Source organism: Ranitomeya variabilis, chromosome 6 (genome assembly GCF_051348905.1).
Source record: "Ranitomeya variabilis isolate aRanVar5 chromosome 6, aRanVar5.hap1, whole genome shotgun sequence".
NCBI classification, from domain to species: Eukaryota; Metazoa; Chordata; class Amphibia; order Anura; family Dendrobatidae; genus Ranitomeya; species Ranitomeya variabilis.
Window position 1 is genome coordinate 80,524,091 of NC_135237.1, and position 8,005 is coordinate 80,532,095.

At 38.8% G+C, this 8,005-nt stretch overlaps 1 long non-coding RNA gene across 1 annotated transcript; it reads right to left on the reverse strand.

Moving 5' to 3' along the window:
* Positions 1-1,291: 1,291 nt before the first annotated feature.
* On the reverse strand, positions 1,292-6,113 carry LOC143783460 (uncharacterized). Its single transcript, XR_013217184.1, has 3 exons — positions 5,999-6,113; positions 3,175-3,254; positions 1,292-1,382 (listed from the first exon to the last, which is right to left on the reverse strand). It is a non-coding gene; the product is annotated as an uncharacterized LOC143783460 (long non-coding RNA).
* Positions 6,114-8,005: the final 1,892 nt, after the last annotated feature.

Consider the following 8,005-nt stretch of genomic DNA (forward strand, 5'->3'; position numbering starts at 1 on the left):
GATGAATCCCAAGCCAACATAATCTGTAGATAAATGTAACTTTTTTTAACCTGTCTGATGAAACATTTAATTTTTCCCGAGAATTTAGAAGTAGATTTTCATAAGATTAAATTAGTAGAAAACATGTCATTACAATCTTCAAATAAAGGATCATAATCTTACTTTACAAGAACCTTTGGAAGATGCAGCTTCTGTTAAAGATAAGCCGATGCATTTGTTGTCATCTATAGGTCACCTAAGGCTGTTTTCACACTAGCGTCGGTACGGGCCCGTCGCAGTGCGTCGGGCCGACGTACCGACGCATGCTGTGAAATAAATGCCCGACGTGGGCAGCGGAAGCAGTCTTATGATGCTTCCGCTGCCCAATTGCAAGGTCCGGGGAGGAGGGGGCGGAGTTTCGGCAGCGCATGCGTGGTCGAAAATGGCGGACTCGACGCACAAAAAAAGTTACATGTAACTTTTTTTGTGGCAGCGGTCCGCCAAAACATGACGCAATCGTCGCACGACGGTTGCGACGTGTGGCAATAAGTCGCAATGCGTCGGTAATGTTAGTCTATGGGGAAAAAAAACATCCTGCAGACAACTTTGCAGGATGCATTTTTTCTCCTAAACGACGCATTGCGACGTACAGCCAAAAACGCTAGTGTGAAAGTAGCCTTAACTGAACCCCACTGGTATGATAATTTTATGGGATTTAACCCTTCAGGAACTCAGATAGTCAATTACATTTCCAATCATTAGTACTGTTGTTTATTTGTTTTATTCTTCTGATATTTCTGAATGTGTTCTCTTTAAAAAATTAAAGGCTGCATTTTTGAGAAGACCCCTCCTGAGAGAAGAAAGAGTGTTGTGAGTTCAAAAGAAGCCCGAAATTATCTGATGTCTGGAATCCAGTGAAGAGTTAATAAGTCCGGCAGGATAGATCTGCCCCTGGAGTACGAACACAGGAATATTTTCGGTCTTCATGAATCACAAAAGGAGGAAATTGTGGGAAACCAGGATCCATTTTATCCTTTCAGTCCCCATTTTATGCTCTAAATCCATCAGGTGCACTTTTACACAGAAAACTCTCCCTACACATTCCAAGTGCCTGAAATTCTGGATCGAACCAGACAATTAGACACAACTATGTCTGATTGCCACAAAACAGTTGCTTGCTTGTTGGCATAAAGCCCTTTCTACCAGGGGTGTATATAAACCTCACTCGCATTTAATTAAAGTGGAATCTTATGCTGGACACTACGTGTGTGTGTGTACTATATTGATTCTCCGAGCTCATTCATCACAATACCTCTAATATGGCCTTGCATATCAAGTCTGGTGGGCGCCTTGTGTCTATGCAGCTGAACCAAAAGTACGTTCAAATTCGGTAGAACTGTAACCTGAAAAAAAAAATTAAAGCAGTTTATCCGTTCTCACCAAGAGAGTCTTAAATCTCTTTTGAATATGTTATTAAACATAGAGTCCCACATGAAAATCTAAAAAGTCTAAAGTTGAGTCCATATTGATTATAATGCCACTGCTCCTAGGTTATCAAAAAGGTAAAAAAATAATAAAGCTATACTTGTGAGCATGAAGGCTCTGGTCTTTAAAGGGGTTCGCTGAAAAGAAGTCCACACGTGTCTGCAGGATACGTTATAAACCATAGACCACTGGAAGTCCAACTACTGAGATTTCCAATTATCGCCAGAGTGAGGCACTTTTATTCCCTTTATAATAAATACGCAGTGCCCATGCTCAGTTTATGGCCCATTATTTCTTTATGGGTATGTCTGGAAAAAGCCGGAGTGCAATTCTTGGCAGTTCCATAAAGAATGAACAGTGCGGAGGTTGAACATACATAGTGTAGCTTTTATTCTAAAGGAGATTCAGGTGCTCCATTCTGCCAATCAGTGGGGGCCCTAGCAGTCAAACCACCACATATCTAGAAATAATTAACTGTTGAAATAATTTTCTGGTAGAAATACTGCATTTTTCGCAACAATTTCAAGGGTGCCATCACTTTCGACCATGGCTGTATTGTGGACTAAGACTTATTGTACATCTATGAATTTGGCTCTTCTGCTATGGATTTTTACAGATTTTTTAAGGTCTATGGGACGAACACTGATCTGCATGAGAATCTGCCTCCAGAAATTATTTAAAAAAAAATTAGGAATTACCAGTGTGAGACATTTAATGACTGACACTTTTTTCTCATAATCACACACAGCTCTGCAGTGATGTCAGAGCTAACACAGTACAGCTGACGTTTACTTGTTCCTTTACAAACATTAGCTGCAGCACCTGTCTTCTCATACTGCCGGCAACTTTGCTGTAGAGCAGTGCCTGATTATAGCTAAGACAGTACAACAGAGTTGAACCTTGTCTGATTAACACATCTGAAGTGATGTGAGCTCTGCTGTACTGCCCTTCCCCCACAATGGCTGCCTATGAGATGGAATCTGAAGCACTATGAGAGGACATGTGCATTGCAAATGTGTTATTACAACAGAACTCAACTTTGTCTCTTTACAGTGTCAGCTCTGCTGTACTGTATTAGTTCTTATCTCACTGTAGAGCTGTGTGTGATTATGAGAGCAAAGTGTCAGTCATTACATGTCTGTCGGTAGGATTACCGTAACTCGCTTATGCCATCCATATAGACATGTAGGTCATAGAAGCGAAAATAAAATGATACCTTGATATCTGTGATATTGTAATACAGTGAAAATCACTTTTTTAATATGTAATTTAGCTGCTAAGATCTATGGGCCGGACATAGATCTCCATGAGATCTGTCTCCAGAGCTTATTTTATATGAAACGGGGTGTTACCAGTGAGAAACATGCAGATCAGGAGAGCAGACTGTCAATCATTACATGTATCACACTGTAATGCCCCTTTTAATTTAAAATAAGCCCTGGAGGCAGAGTCTCAGGAAGATCTATGTCCGGCCCATAGATCTTAGCAGCTCATTTACATAATAAGAAAAATGTCAATTTCACTGGAATAAGACACCAGATCGTAGATACAGTATCAAGGTATCATTTTATTCCACTTTTTATGCCCTACATGCCCATATAGATGGCTTAGGAGGGTTGATCCTGCTGATGGATTCCCTTTAATGACATGATGAAGGTAATTAAAAGGATTTAAGAGCTTTTCATTTGATATTGTTTAAACACAAATTACCTTAGGGTGACAAGTTGTTCCTCAACTGAACTACACCATCTCATATTTGTGTTTGCATACGTAAGTACAGGACGCAGCTCCTGAAGCAGAAGATTAAATATTGAAATTCTCTTTAGTAGAAAAATAAGATAAGCTCCAGTAGCTATTCTTCCAAAATAGTATAAATCAAAACAACACAAAAGAAAGGGGACAAATAAGTGGAAAATAAAGGAAATCTTTATTTCACATTGAAGGGAGCCTGACAAGTCCCCCATGCCTGTTGAAAACCACTGTGCCTGTCATGGCGGCACTCTGACAGGCGTTTACAGGAGATTGTGATTTGTCCTATATACATAAATACTAAAATTTTGCTGTATATAGTATATAGCGATCTGGCATTTGCAGGTTTATGTCACGAGGACTAAAAAAAAAAAGCAATAAGTAAAAAATTTTAAAAATCATAAAAATTCAAATCTCCTACCTTTTTCCCCATTTAAAGTAAAGATTAAAAAAAAAAAAAGTACACATACTTGGGATTGCTGCAGCCATAAAATCCTGATGTAACGAAATATAAAATTAATTAATCTGATTCATAAAAACTGTAAAAAGAACAAATTGAAACACCAGAATTGCATTTTTTGGGTCACTAGTACTACAACTCCGTAAAAAATTCAAGAAAAATCAATCAAAACGTCTTATCCACACCAAAATGGTATAAACAAAGTATTATTTTGTCCTGCAAAAATCAACCTGTACACAACTCCAATTTCTCTTTCACAACCTTAATAATAATAATAATGAAAACTAGGCAAATTTGGTATCAAAGGAATTGTAGTGACCTGGAAAACTATATTTCTAGGTCATTTTTACTATACAATGTATACCATAAAAACAAACCCCAAAAAATAACTGCCGAATTCCATTTTGTTCGCTTGTTTACATCACTTGGATTGTTCTCCACAGTTTTTCATGACATTTTGAACACTGTCATTCCAAAGTACATCTCATTCCACAAAAAAACAAGCCGTTGAACAACTATGTGGGCAGAAAAATAAAAAAAGTTCTGGCTTTTGGAAGAAAACGAAAGTGCCAAAAAGGAAAAATCGTCCGTTCCTTAAGTTGTGTGACATTTCAAACTGCTACACGACTGCATTTTGTGAAGACTTTGCTTTTCATGTGGAAAGTACGCCTTTCTGATTTGGCTGTATCTCACCATATTTCAAGTATTTTGTGGTTAATAAAAACTTATTGAGCCATTATTTTATAATGATATGAGGAAAAAAAAAACCCAAAAACTGAAAAATTGTATGTCCAAACCACCATATGGATAAAAATTGACTGTTTTTTCCTGAATGAAGCACAGTTAATTTTTTTTATTCGCTCTTGTAAGCTTAGTCTAATCATCAGATTGTTATCATGGGACAAAAGCCTTACCTAACAGTTTGTGTCATTATGATGCATTACTTATGGACTGTATCACTTATTATTTTTGCATACTGCTGTATAATATAAATATCCACAATGGACAGGATTACAATTTTTTTTCTGGCCAGCTAAATGAAAACTTATCCCGTGGAAATATTACTTTCTGGTTGAATGGGCTGACACATTTGTAGCACTGTGCTTGATTGTTAATTCATCTAGAAAGTGCTTCCGCGTATTATATTTTTGGAAGCCCTGTAGTGTTTTAAATTTACAGCAACAATGAAATTGAGTTGGTCTTCACACCATGCAGTTTTGATGTTCTTCTTACTGTATATGTATGGAAGCACAAAGATACAGTTTAAAAAATCAGTTTGTGCAGTGATTTTATTCTGCTGCAATTGTCCAAATCATCCCTGAGAGGCATCTGATTCTACATTGTGCTGCTGCAGTTGTGATTTTTACATTTTTGTATTATTCAGTATTTATTTGGCTTTCCTAATTCCCCATTGCATTCAATGTCGCTATGAAAAGTACATAAACACTTAAACTCCATAGTTTGACAACTACTACATGTCTAAAACATTCAGTTGTGTTAGTAATATACAAACTGGCTCTCATAAAAACCTGCTCAGTGAAATATATTCAGGCTGTTTTGATGTATTACCCATCCAGAAAACCTTAGGAAAAGTCTTGTGTAGCAGGGGCTGAGGGAAGAATCTGGCCTTATAGGATACTCCGTCTTCTCAAGTCCCAGAATTTCTGACAACTAGCAGAACCTTTGGGACTTGATGGCGTTCTTACCAAACTTACCAAAAACTGATCACGGGAACATAGCCTTATAACTAGTGATGGGCGAACCCCCCGATGTTTGGGAATGGGTGGGTTCGCCAGAGTTTTTTTGTAAAGTTCAAGTTCGGGGCCGGAGATGACACGAACTTGCATCTGAACCCCGAACTCGGACTTTACATATATGGGATGGGATGAAACACACGGAGGTCAGTCAATAAATTAAACAAACCACCAGAATGTATAGTTCAAAAATGTTAGAAACCTTTATTAATACAACATGAATAAAAACCCAATATTGGTACAACACCAATCAACATATAAAAATGCCTCCGATCATAATGAGCAGGGCTAGAGCAAACCCCCACTAAATGCCTAATATATTAACACACATCTAATGACTGTTATAATGGCACTGGAAAAAATATTTGTTCAAGGAGATGGATTTAATACCATAAAATATGTTGTTATTATAGGTGTGCCACATGTATCAACCATAAGCACACAGGGCTCAAGCATATAAAGTGTTACACTAGTAACTAACTGAAATGCCAAATGAAAACAATGGCCGCAAAAGAAACCAAAGTGGTGACCCCATATGTGGCTACTCAAAACAATCTCCTATCATATTTACCAGAGTGGAGGCTGCACGAGACCTGCTGAATCCCCAACGCGCGTTTCAAAATGAATTCTTCTTCCGGGGGTATGTGATAAGGAGGGAAAGGGAAATCTATATAAATACCAAACAGCCAATCAAAGCCCGTATGCAATCACTGTAGGGACGCCTATTGTGACATCACAAACCCACGTGGGGCCGTTACCAAGATACATAGCAATGCTATCAAGAGTCGTATAAGGTGCGCAATAGCGGAAGTGCCTTGGCATAGGAAAGGTTGCCGTGATGAAATCATAAATAAGTATAATTAGATACATTATTAAGAATAGGCACCGCAAAAATATGGCTAGAACAACACTAAAATGATGAAATAAAAGAGACACCCACAAGCGGCGATATAAATACCGCCCACTGTGACATCATAAGATCATGTGACCGTAGCTAGGATACATGAACACGCTATTCAACTTTAGCTTTATACCCAATGGTGAAAGTGCCCTAGCTTAAGAGACTGTGCCTGTCAAATATAGTGAAAGTATATGCTTGCTGTGAGCAAGCTGTGTGACCTACAGCCATGCTGAGGTAGTGTATTCAGGAGATATGCGGCGCATGCGCTGTCGGACCCACATGCCTAGGGATCCACTCCCCGGCGGCAATGACAAACCAGCGCACTGCCCCGGAAAACCGGGAGAGTACGTCTAGTCGGTCCGGTGCCGCTAGGAGGAGGATCCAGCCATGAGTCAAAGGCGCATGCGCGCTACCTGAAAAGGTGTGCAGAAAACCTATGACACAGATGAATTAACAAAGGACTGAACGTCCCTAAAGGTAAAGTGCAAAGTGCTCGATAGTGCAAAATTACAATTGGAATACTATAATACAATTACCTGGATGATAAAAAGGGCTAAGACATCCATAGAAACAATATAAAAAAACCCATATAAAAGTGACATAAACTGCAAAAATATAGCTAAATGGTGTACAGGCACATGTTTAATTATAATATATATTTCTTATGAAAACACAAATATATAGTACATCGCCAAATGCATTGTAGTGAGGTGTCCATAAAGTAATCCTGACAATGGATCCTTTCCAGAGATGGCTTGTACTTGTCACTTTAGAGGAACATTATTGAAGGGCAGTTAGCAATGGCTAGGATATGTAAATGGCTGATTTTCACTACTGAAATATAGAATGGAACAAAATTAGTATAAGATAATCCAACAATAAAAGACCACAATAAAACCCTAACCCTTAAAATAACGGATAAGTTCAGTAGTACAGAGCCAATGTACCCTAAGTGAACAAAGAATAATCGAACAGCTCAAAGGGTGCAGGGAAAATTCACAAAAAGGCCCCAAAACCATGGCTTTCATTTAGTCCCTGCGGAGCCATGGTGCCCAGCCTGTAGATCCAGCGACTCTCTGTTTGCGCGAGGAGTCGACTTAAATTGCCACCACGTATCCCCATGGACACCGAATCAATACCCCTCACCACAAGTCCGGTAGGATTGCAGTTGTGGAATGATTTAAAATGTCGGGCCAAAGTTTTTAATTTGACATCCTTTTCATCATTCTCATCAACAGTTTTTGCTTTTGCAATATCTCTACAGTGTTCCCTAATCCGGACTCTAAGCTCGCGGGTGGTGAGGCCAATATAAATTTTCCCACAGGGGCAGGTTGCGTGGTAAATAACACCCTTGGTAGCACAATTAATGTATTTCCTAATATCATATTTTCTGGATCCGTCGAAGTTGTTAAAGGTTTTGGCCTTGGTTGTATTAGCACAGGCCTTACATAGGCCACATGGAAAAAAACCCTTGTTAACCCCCGCCCCACTACTGTGTCCATTGGGGTTATAAAAACTGTGCACTAGGGTATCAGATAAATTTCTTGATCTCCTGGGCGTTACAAGAGGTTTGGAGGGTAAAATTTTTTTCAAAATCGGGTCAGTAAATAATACCTGCCAATGCTTATCAATTATATCCCTAAATTGACGCCATTTGTTATGGTAGGTGGTAATTAG